The sequence below is a fragment of the Puma concolor genome, chromosome D1 (genome assembly GCF_028749965.1).
Source record: "Puma concolor isolate L17-30 chromosome D1, mPumCon1.1.hap2, whole genome shotgun sequence".
Taxonomy (NCBI): domain Eukaryota; kingdom Metazoa; phylum Chordata; class Mammalia; order Carnivora; family Felidae; genus Puma; species Puma concolor.
Window position 1 is genome coordinate 107,265,236 of NC_141676.1, and position 11,947 is coordinate 107,277,182.

Sequence of the window (11,947 nt, forward strand, 5' to 3'; positions counted from 1 at the left end):
CCCATGCCACTTCTTTCCTTTCATCTGTCGTCTTGTCTAAATTGTTAGCTTCTGGACAGCAGGGGCCATATCTTCTGCAAATCAATTGACATTTGTTTATAAAAAGTGTATATTTGATAATATGAAAAGTTGGAATGTTTGAAGTTAGGTGAGAGGTGCTGTTCCCTAAATAGGTTTGGGGCGTCTCCCCTCCGTTCCGGTTTTGGAATAAGAAAGGCCTGGGCTCAAATTCCAAGTCTACCATTTAGCATCTATGAACCTTTAGGAAAGTTCCTTCTCTGAGTCTTGATTTCTTCATCGATAAGGCAGTGATACTAGCAGTAACTACCTTGCAGGCTTGGAATGTGGATTCGTGAGATACTGTAAATTCAGGGTTCAGTGCAGGGACTGACAAGTATTGGGGGCCCCCCAAAATGGAAGTTGTTATTACCAGTTGGCTGACATTAACACTCAACCTGGGCTCTAGGTCAGCCTCTAAGCAATATGTATGTAGCTCTTGCCCCGTACTTCTCCAACCCCTCCTCACCTCTGACTACAATACTGAAACCCATAATCCTTTGTTCTCTGGGTAAAGGTACGAGGATGGTTTCCCCTTTCAGACAAGTCCATTAATTTCTGCTTCTGAATATGGAACCATGTCAGTGCTGACACAGACACTATGGAAACACAGAGAAGAAGGATACTAATCTATACGTTTAGTTCGGGCACCGTGCGGAGCCGCGTCACAGTGCCTACCCTCAAGATGCTTGTAGTCTGGTAGGAAGGAAAGGCCAGGATGTGTGGAGTGAGTAGGAGACGATGTTGGCTTCTTATGACGAAAGGCTGCATTGTGATGGGCACACCCAGTTGAGTGGCCCATTAATAGGGTGTTTAAGAGATTAGGTTCTGGAATCACAAAGACCGGCCCTCTAATCTTGAGTCTGTCACTTTGTGCTTGTGGGACTTGGAGTCAGTTACTTGACTTCTCTGGACCTCAGTTTCCTCATCTAGGTTCTCTGGTGAGGATTAAGTGAGGGCATGCACTGAGGAGTGCTCAGCATAGCCCAGCATCGCTCCCTAAGTGCTACTGTTGTTAGTAGGTGCTTTCTGCTTTGGGAGAAAAGAGCTCACCGACGCCTCTGCTAATCAGAAGGGGTGAGGCTCAGATAATCAGAGGGAGGGGAGAATGCTCTGTAGTTGGAAAACAAACAACAAATGACAAAAACTCACAGAACAACAACGGCATAGAGCCAGGAAAGACTCAGGAATGTCTAACGGCAGTGGGATGTACATCAGGATTGGAACAGAGGAGAGTGATGTGTATGACACAGTAAGCAGGACCAGCCAAAGGACAGTTGGAGTTGGACAGTTGCTTCCTTGTACCCTCCATTATGCCTCTCACGGCACCCGGTTCAGCAAATGCTTATTATTTGCTACTGAAATTCTTGGTCTAAGTAGGCGGGCGTGTGTCTCTTCTGGCTAATGCACTTCATAGGCTGATTACCTTCTTGAGTGTTTCCATTCCATTTCCTGGTTCAAAGCCCCATAAACGTCCCTTTTTCCTATTCAGGTCTTGGTCAGCAAATTCCGAGGAAACTTATCTGTACTATTTATCATCGAGAAGCTATGAAGCACCTTTCTTCCCAGGCTTTACCCTCCAGACAAGAGCGTCTGCCTCGTTTTGGAGTCACAGAGCTGGACTTCACGGGCTACTGCGTGGCCCGGAGGAAGTTACTCAACCTCCCGTGCTCTATTTCCTCACGTGTGAACTTGGAGTAATGTGCCTCTTAGCAGCCAGTTCCCCCTCTGGTACCTGCTCTGCAATGCTGGCCGGACTGTAAGCAGGTCTCGCTCCTGAGAGCACGATGTTAGACGTCGTCAATAGAGGGTGCTACCTCAGAAGTATGGTCTCGTGAGTGATGGCTTGAAGGGTCCCGGGTTTCTTTTTGGGTGATAAAAATGTTCCGGATTAAACAGCGAGATGTGGATGCACGGGCAGTCACATAATCGCACACTTGAATGTGGTTAAAATGGCGGGTTTTATGTTGTGTGACTTTTACCTCAATAAAAATAAGTAGGTCTCTGTGAAGACAGGACAAATCTGTGTTAGGGAGGGTTGAGAACAGTCCTTGGAACGTGGTGACTGGTCTGGTACAGTGACTGTAGTTTTGCTTAGTTGTTTAGCGGTCTGTCGCCGGACCTAATCTTCCTTAGACCCTGGCACCTTCTTCTTGGGTGTCAGAGTCTAGCCGCCTCGGAGCTGTCTGTGTCTCGGGCTGGCTCTCTCTCACTGGCTTCTCAGGCAGTGGAGTGAATGCCTGCACTCCCGCTTCTCCCGAATCTCTCCAGACAGCTGATGGCGGGGGGCTAGGAGTAGCCGAAGAGGCCGCAACCGCTGCATAGCTGAGGGGAGTCAAAAAAAGGAGGTAACGTCAGACTTTGTGTCCCAGGGCTCTGGGCCCCTGAACCGAAGGTTAATTTTGCCCGACTATTCTCCCCAAGTCTCCTCTCTGGTCTGTTGCCCTCCGTGTGGTGACTGTGGAGCCCAAACGTGCAGTCCCCAGCTCCTTCTGGGGAGAGGAGCTGGACCTCCGGTCGGAGGCTCTGGAACATTCTGTAGGTTGGCAGAGGCGGTGTAGGCTCACGGGACAGGGATGCAAGGGAAGTCTTCAGGAACCACATGGTGGGGTTTGAAGAAATCCTGAGGGCTGGTTTGGGAGAGATCTTCCTTTAGAGTAATCACTGATGATGATGATGAGAGACCGGAGAAAGGTGAGGAGGTGTACACGAAGAACTCCATTCCTTCAATTTCCTCCTCCTCCATCTGGGTAACGGTCCCCACCACACCACCGAGCCCGGAAGACTGGTGTTTCCGTTGCATACAGTGTCGTTCCTCCCAGACCCAGGGTTTTTGGGACAACCTGAGTCAGACGTTTTCTGTCCTGATATCCCCATCTTACCCATGCGTGTGCCTGGTCACCTGTCCTGCCAAACCCCTCCCACTACGGCCCCATCTTCAGAGGGTGCTGCTTGCCAGGGGACCGTCACAGAGCAGGTGGGGAGCACACGACAGACGGGGGCTGCCTCCCTGCGGGGCTCGAGTGTCCTCTAATGCTGGGGGCAGGGGACACCAAAAGCACGTGCCTCCTGATCGGCAACTCTGTCACTCTGTTGCCATTTTCCATTGAGCTGACTCGGGAAGGCTCAGGAAAGCAGGCTCAGTGGCCGGCCTTCGGGGCTCACATGTCTGCCCCCTAGCCCCACAGGGTAGCCACAGTCACTGGGTGGCACTGGTTTCAGGGTCCCCGAGCTGTCAGGGTCTCTCTCTGAGGACTCCCCTCAGACACGGTTACCAAACATGTTTTTCGTGTTTATTAACCTGCTCCTCTTCTCACGTTTCCCTGGGCACAGCTGCATTTCTTATCTGATGGGCTTCCTGCCAGCCCCTCGAAGCCTGACAGTTACAAAGGGCGGGCGGATTAGCTGCAAAAGGATATTTATTAGAAAAAAAATCCCTTTTATTCTTCTGTCCTTTTTGTGGAATTAGCCATATATTGCCTGGATGAGATAAGAGCAGCCCTTTGTGAGCGAGGAGCAGAGGTCCGACATCTGGGTTACTGGCAATGCCAAGGTGAGTGATGATTATTCTCCTTGCCTGCTGTGGACCCTTTCTCTCTCTCGACCTCTCTTGGAGGCTCCTGCTCAATTTCACAGCTCAGAGAGGTCTGTGGTGTGGCTGGATTTCTCCAGAAAGAGGATAATCTTTTTGTGAATGGATCTCATGTTTCTTCTAAACTCCAGGGCTGGAGACCAGTAGGGAACTGATCATCTGGTAATGATCTTTCAACTTAGTAGCCCCACTTGCTGGGGTTTGTTTAATGGGGTTATAGAGAAAAGAGATGTTCCGATGGAAAAATGGAAGCAGCAGTGGCTTTCCTTATGCATTCATGGAGAGACTCTGCCACTGAGGGAATTCTTGGTTCCCAAGTAAATCAACTCCTTTGTGGGAAGTTGCCTTTCCTTCTGTCTTTGAGACTTTGGTGGTGGGATTGCGAACTGAAGATGTTTGCTTCTGGCTGCTTCAAGCCCGAGGAATGTCCCGATCATGGCACTCAGAGTCCCTGTGAGGTCCCAGAGGACATGTTCTGTGAGGGCACATGCACTTTGTGTAAACTCTGAGAAGATGTCAACTTTCCCGCCCCAACCTGGGAGCCGCTGTGCCAGACCTGCCTGGGCCTGCCTGCCTCTGATGTACTGTGATACAGGGGAGGTAGGTGAGGAGGCCTGGGTGCTGGCCAAGAGAGCGACTTCTGATCTGGTCCTTCTGGTGCCAGTGGTGGTCATCATCTGGTATTCAGCCCAGCCTGGGCTCTTGGGGTCATGGGAAAACCAATGAATCAGGATCTCTAGACCAGGAGCTAGGGTCTCTGAGAATGGAGGGAGAACCATTATCAAAGAAGAAACTAAGATCAAGTATTAGAGCCACTGGGGACATTGAAGATGGAGACCCTTGTCACACATATGTCACACATATTTCTGGTATATTCTCTATTGTGTGGTCTCCTGGAGGAGAGGCTATGGTTTTTAGAAGAGAGTCTTTCCAAAGAGCTTTGGTGGCATGAACAGAGAACAAGGGTGCTAGGGTCTTGGAGAGATGTAACTGCTCATATCTGGCCCTCTTTTGCTATTTTTTCATTTACTTTTCTTTCCCACTGACCCCTCCTTCCTGGCTTCCTGGCTTCTCTCATCTGTCTTTGCATGGAACACCCCTCGCCTCATAGGTGGGCAACACTGGGCGTAACTCAGAGTAACTCATCCTTTCTTTCCCATCCCAACACTCTCCTCTTGACCCCCTGGTCTTGGATGATGGCACCAACATTCTCTAAGTCACCCAGGATGCACAGCCCTGGTGAGTTTGCTACTTTTCTTGCCCCGCTTTCTATATCCAGTCGGTTTCCAAACTGAGTATAGTCTACCTGGGTGGTATTGCTTCCACTCATGCCTTTATTTCCCTTCTTACTTGTTGCCCTGGTTTCGATCATTATTTCTCATCTAAGTTAATGCACTAGCTACCCAGTTGGACTTCCAATGTTTTCCTCTTTCTTCTTAAGTTTGCTTTGTACTCTGGGGCTAGATTGCTCTTCCCAAAGGCTCTTATCATGAACTTGCAATATTATACACTGTCACTGGCTCCCCAGTGCCAACCTGAAAATCCTGGAACTATTTAAGAAGGGTGACACTGGGGGTTCTCTAGTCTTCATTTTTGGCCTTATTCTTGTGTGTGGGGGCACTTTAAGCCCTGCGAGGGCAGGGACCTTGTGTGTTTTGTCTACTGGTGTATCCCTGTACTCTGCACAGAGCCTACAAATAGCACATAGGCCCTGGCATGCAGCAAGGCCTCAACGATGCTTGTAAACTACTTCCCTACACCCAAAATACTGCTGCCTACCAGGAACCCTCACTGCTCCCATAGAACAGCCTTCCTTCCCCATCCCCCCCTTCACCATTGCACATACTCTCCCTGGAATGAAGGCAACACAATTTCTGTTTATTCTACTCCTACCCACTTCCCAAGGCCCAGGCCAAATCTCACCTCCTTCAGGAAGCCCTCAATGATTCCTCAGAGAGACGCCATGGCAGTTCTTACTCTCCTGGGGCACTTGGCACTGTTGGCCTTTATTTGAAGACTTCTCATGTCTTTCTTTACTGAGGTTTGAGTTACTTGAGGGCAGGGATCGTTTTTTATTCATCTTTTGAAGCACCTAATACAGTGTCTTCTCCTGGATGTGCTGAGTCAAATGTATTGAATTAATAAATGAATATCCATATCTTATCTGCAAGCCTGTTTGATTTGTAACCACACGGACATACAACTTTAATGACGAGGAATGACTTGGAGGCCAATTAGCATCCATTTATGCTACTGCTGCTGGGGGTTAATTAACTCTAATAAATGTGCACAAATTAGCATTTGTTGTTTTACAGCAGAAATCACATCAAGGTGAATCCCATGCCAAGCTCTGAAGCAGAGGGTTGTAGACACCTGAGCTGTGCACGGGAGATGCCCTGAAGTTTAACCCATGAGGACCTCCCGCCATTTCCTCAGCTGACTGCTTTCTCGGATCCTTTCAAAGAGGCGTTTCCTAGTGATGGTCAGACAGCAGAAACCTGTCACATCCATGAGCCTGTGCGAATTCCCTTTGCCTGTTTTGTGAAGATCTGGGGAGGGTTGCTATGGTGAACTTAGTGCTTGGGGAGGGAAAGGAGCCCCTGCCTGAGAACGTTCCTGGTCCCCAGTGTCCCTCCCCCTCAGGAAAGTGACATCAGAGAGGAGGAGCTGAGCTTTTACCCCCACGTGTCACCTCATCTCTCTACGCCTCAGTTTCCTCATTGGATGGTGGCATCTGCTTTATGGGGAGGGGGGTGTTGCAGTGGCATTGCTGAGGATGAAGTGACATAATGAGTGTCATGGTACTTCAAGAACCATGTATTACGCTGTCACTCACTGCATCGACATCGACAGTCCCAAAAGTTGTCGGCTTCTGTTCAGCTGCCTGTGCTGCGAGAGATGAGTGGAGTCTAAGAATTCCTTTGGGAAGGGTTTGACCAGCTCTCTGGGGGGCAGACAGTGTGGGCACTTAATTGAGTCGCCTGGCACACACATGACTCTCTGAGGCTGGCACAGAGAGGACTCTGGAACACGTCCCGTCAGTCTGGCCCAGTGCTGGATTAGCGGCCTGTCCTGGGTGTCATTTCAAGTTCTGCTTCAAGTTCTGTGTTGTCTGCGGATCCTTGGCAGCGATACAAGGGCTCTGCTTCTCCAGATCTCCCAGATCAAGCCGCCTCACTTGGGAGTGGCAGGTGGAGGGGGAGCGGAAGATATTTCCAGATCCTGATTTCACAGTGACTAGACAGAGAGGCATCCCATAAAGCCTTCCCGGGCCCGGCACCGCGGCGAGCTGTCAGTAGGGGGAGCTCTGTCACTGTGGTGCCTCCTCTTGCCGCAGCTGGGGTGAGGGTCTGCCTGGGGGTCTGAGGAGGGGCTCTAGGAGGCCAAGGGCGCTGTCTTCGGTAGACAGGTACTGAAAAGCAGCTAGGTCAAGAGTTGTGGGCTGCGAGAGCCCCAGCAGAAAAAGAAGTGGAAATCCACTGTGCCTGGTGCCCAGGGGTTAGAAGGGTGTTTGGGTTAAGCACACAAAGAAAACGCACAAATATCCCAACTTAGGGTGTCTTAACGAAGAAGGGCTGGAGGGTGTGGCTTCACTAAGACCGAAGCTGCTAGAATTGCCCTCCCTCCCCGTTCCCTCCCACAGGGCCGCCTGTGGGGACTGGCCACAAGGGGGCCCAACATGGTTCCGGGAGCTCCCGAGTGTGCCCTCTGTGGGTGCCTGGGTCTCTCTGCTCACTGAGCAGCCCTCATGAAGCTGGCCTGGCCCTGGCTTATCAGCTGTACCCAAAGGCAGGAAGGTTCTAAATGAGGCTCCTAGCCTCAGACTGGGAAGAGGGGAAGATAAGGTAAGGGAGGCCTCCTTCCTTCCAGGGCCTGGGGTGGCTTTGAGCACTTAGGGGGACAGATGTGTGCCTAGGACTCTCCAGGTGGTGGGGGTGAACAGCAGGGACGTCCACCTCCCTCAGAGGGTCTGACACTCAGATGGACTGGTCTTGCCCCTCTCGCGGGAGGCTACAGCCATTTCTCCATCTCTGTTCTGGGCTACCTGAGACCCTGGGAAGCCTGAGGACAGGACATTAGGTTTGTCATCAGCCTTGCACGTGTGTGAGATGCGACTGTGTGGTATGCGTCTAGATGTTTGACCAGAAGTGGGGCTGGGAACCATTTCTCATGGGCAAGTGGGGAGGAAGCCCGGCTTAAGTGGGGTAGTGTGGCCTCATCCAGAACTGCTCTACCCTTAGTGGTAACTTGTGAGACACGTCTTTGTGATGGCATTAAGATCAAGGTTGAGGGGCTCTGAGAGGCTCTGTTAGGCGTCTGACTTCGGCTCAGGTCACGATCTCACGGTTCATGAGTGTGAGCCCCATGTCAGAGCCTGGAGCCTGCTTCAGATTCTGTCTCCCTGTTCCTCTGCCCCTCCCCCCACTCATTCTCTCTCTCTCTCTCTCTCTCTCTCTCTCTCTCTCTCTCCTTCAAACATTAAAAATTAAATTAATTAATTAAAAAAAGATTGAGGTTGAGATTGGGGTGCCAGGGAAGACAGCTGGCTTAGAGGTAGGGGAGGATTTGCTGTACTTTTTTTCTGAAGGTCTCTGGTACTGGAAGGATCTTCTCTGTATCCCTCCTCCTTGGGGTCAGAGACCAGATCTTCTGGCTTGGGGCAGTTTAGGGGGAATCCTACCAGACGGAGGGATCAGAGATTCCCTTTGGGTGAATGGAGAAGGGGCTGTCTTTCTGTTTGTGATGAAATTTGCAGTGAACCACCAAGCTTCAGAGATGGAGAGAGGCTGATCCCAGCCGCTTCTGTGACCTGTAGGTCTTGCGCCTTAGCTTTGCAAGCTGAGTGGTCTGGCTCCATTGACGTGTGGCCTACATGGGAGCCCACAGGGGCGTCCCGCCCTTCTGCCCACACAGGTGCAGACCTAAACTTGATCTTTGCAAATCAGTTGGCTATCTCTGCTCACTAGAAGCATGGTAACCTCTTGAACTGTCCAGATTAGAGTTTTCAGATTATGAGGGACCCAACACAAGTTCAAGTCAACACAAGGTGAGAGGGGAGGCCTAAGGACTCTTTCCAATCTCAAGGCCTTTACATATATTGCACTCCTCCCCCACCCCCTACCCCCACCGGCATATTCTCCCCTATCCCTAACCCATCCTTTTATCTAGGCAATTCCCACCCATCCTTCAGAGCTCAGCCTAGGTGTGGCTTCCAAAGAAGCCTTCCCAGACTGCCCAGATCAGTCTCAAAGCTCTTGGTCTCATTTGCTACAATTATAAACATTTTGCGTCGTGTGACTGATTATTTTCTTCTCCCTCTTGTAGAATGTAAGCTTCATAAGGAGAGCGCTGGGAGTTTCTCTCGTTTACCACCCATCGAGTCCCTGGCAGAAAGTAGATACTCAACAAATAAGAGCCGAATGAGAGAATAAATGGGGTCACCAGGTTGCCAGTGGAATCCCTCCCACCTTCTAGCGGCCAGACTGCTGTCTCGGACTGTATGGATACCGTTCTGTGTTCTTATCGACTGAAGGGGAGAACCACAGCTGGGCTGAAGTTCTCCGCGCAGCTCCTGGGACTTTTGAGTTCTCGTGAGGTGATCACTGGTCTCACTCCTCTTGTTTGATCTCCCCCGGACTCTCTGCTAAGTTAAGGTCCATTCCCTACCACGCCCACTGTCTTCTTTCTCGAGATTCTTAGCTTCTGGTCTTTGTGTGAAGCACGTGGCTCTCTCCAAGTGAAGCCCAGAAAGCTACATGGTGGAGGGAAGGTTGTGGGCCGTTAGCTCCTGAGCTGCTGCTCCAGAGCCAGAGTCTCTTAGCATGGTCCACCTGCGCTCGATGCAGTTTCATGAGGAGATCAAGGAGCAGGTCATCTGGACTGGTTGGGATGGTTTCAGAAGAAGCCTGAATACTTCCTGAAGCAGTCCACCTCTGCTTTTGCAAGTCCTCCGGAACTTTGTACCTTGAGAGCTGGCTCAGAGGCAGCCGAGGAGCCGGCCTGGAGACTCCCCTTTCTCTGGAGAGCGGGACTACAGCTTGCTGGCTGAGCGCACAGAGCCTCAAGGCCGCTCTACCTGTGTGCCCTGCTCATGGTCCGCCCCCAGCCACTCCCTCGCCGGGCCTGTGCTGAATCAGCAGCATCCCCCTTGCTCTCTTGGCAGCGTGCAGCCCGGCTAAGCCAAGTGTGGTTACGATGAGTCGGTTCATCTGGAAGCTCGCATCCTGTACCCTTTTCCAATGTGATGTTCCAGCCAACTGGCACCCAAGAGTAAAGAGAAACCCTGGGAACCGAGGCTGCTGAGGACTTACAGCCTTGCACAAGCCAAGGGCAAGGGCAACATTGAGGGGAAGGTCACCCCGCTGCCAGGCCTTTCTCTCTACTCCATCTTTGTTCCTGTCTAGCAGCACATGGCCCTGGCTGGCAGTCAGCGATCCGCTGCTGGTACTTGTTGGAGGCTTGGCTGTCCTCCATCTAGCCAGGGCATTTGGACCTTTTTTCTAATTCTGCTTATGAGCTTGGGAAGCGAGCCAGTAGGTTCCCTTGGAAATTGCCTCTATTGATGTCATTTTCCATCCTAGTCCCCGGGGGAATCTGTTTCTCTATTTCCTCCACATTGACACTACTCTTGCCCTTGGCTCAAATACAGAAGCCTCAGGTAGCACCAATGCCATGGGGAGGGGAAGGGATGGGGGGGCACATGTAAGGGACGGAGGTCATGGGGCACTTGGGTGGCTCCGTTGGTTAAGTATCCGACTCTTGATCTCAGCTCAGGTTATGATCTTGCGGTTCCTGAGTTTGAGCCCCACATCAGGCTCTGCACGCACAGCACAGAGCCTGCCTTGGATCTTCTGTCTCCCTCTCTCTGCCCCTCCCTGACTCGAGCTCGCACTCTCTCTGTCTCTCAAGAACAAAAAAATGTTAAAAAAAAACCTTAAAGATGGAGGCGGTAAAATGTTTACATCTGGTCAAAGTGATAGATGAAGCTTTGAGCCCCCAGGGTTGTAAAGTCACCCAAGGAGGGAGGGAGTCACAGGCTTATTTCTTAGCCCCCGGACTGATTGGCTATGGCTTTTGTCAGGAACTCTCTGGCACATCTGTGAGCACCAGTGTTGACATTGGTTATGGGCTGAATCACACCCCACCCTCCGCCCACACATTCATATGAAATCTTAGCTATCGGTACCTCAGCATAGCTCTGTATTTGGAAATTGAGTCTTTTGAAAGGTAATTAAGGTACAAATGAGGTCATATAGATGAGCCCTAATCCAGTATGACCGGTGTCCTTATAAGTGGAGATGTGGACACAGACAGGCATGGAGAAAAGACCACATGAAGACAGAGGAGAAGGTGGTTGTCTGCAAGACAAGCAGAGCAACCCTGAGAAGATACCAATCTTATCGACATTCCTGTTCTTAGACGCCTACCCCCCAGTGTTGCGGGAAAATAAATTCCCATTGTTTAAACCATACAGTCTGTGGGACTGTGTTACGGCTGCCCTAGCCAACTAACACAGCCTCTTCCAGCAATAACAGAGAAGGTGTGCAGAAGGGCCAAGGGGCTAGTAGATAAGATGATCCCATTCTGACCATTTTCTCTTGGACTCTCGAGATTACCGGTGGTGTGGGGCGCCGGGGTGGCTCCACTGGTTAGGCATCTGACCCTTGATTCCGGCTGAGGTCACGATCTCCTTGTTTGCGAGTTTGAGCCCTGTGTTGGGCTCTGTGCTGGCAGTGGGGAGCCTGGTTGGGATTCTCTCTCTCCCTCTCTGGCTCTCTCGAAATAAACAAACATTTAAAAAAACAAAAATAAAATTAAATTAAAAAAAAAAAAAGATTGCTGGTGTCCCTCTGTCTTCTCCAGTTCTGCCTTCTTCAGGTAGCCACTAACCTCATCTCGTTTAGGTGGTTAGCCAAGTAACTACCATCACCGGTGGCCAGTACACGAAGCGTGTCTCTTCGTCCATTGTTTCCCTTGTGACACAAACTGCAGGATCTCATTGTCACCCAGCATGGCAGGTCCTGTCCACTAGAAGCGCACATTCTATGGGGAAGGAAGTCACAAAGGCCATTTGACTGCAGCGGGGCAGGTGCCCTGAGGGTGGTCAGCAGAGGGATGTGGGACTACACAGTAAGACAACCTGAGTTGGCCTGGGGAGGTGACGGAAGGCTTCAGGGAGGTGGCGGCTGAGCAGAAAGTCTGTTGCTCTAGGAAGGCAGAGACTTGGTCTTGCTCACTTTCCTTCACCCATGGAACCGGCACAGTGCTTTGCGCATAGTAAGTACTCACCTACTTACT

The 11,947-nt window shown here is 50.9% G+C and overlaps 1 long non-coding RNA gene across 3 annotated transcripts; it reads left to right on the forward strand.

The window, feature by feature from the left end:
• Nucleotides 1–3,455: 3,455 nt before the first annotated feature.
• Nucleotides 3,456–11,120, forward strand: LOC147576977 (uncharacterized). 3 transcript variants are annotated; one of them, XR_015241364.1, is made up of 3 exons: nt 3,456–3,610; nt 5,965–6,166; nt 8,975–11,120. It is a non-coding gene; the product is annotated as an uncharacterized LOC147576977 (long non-coding RNA). The 3 variants fall into 3 exon arrangements; XR_015241365.1 differs by having other exon boundaries at nt 5,965–6,131; XR_015241366.1 differs by having other exon boundaries at nt 5,968–6,166.
• The last annotated feature ends 827 nt before the right edge of the window (nt 11,121–11,947 follow it).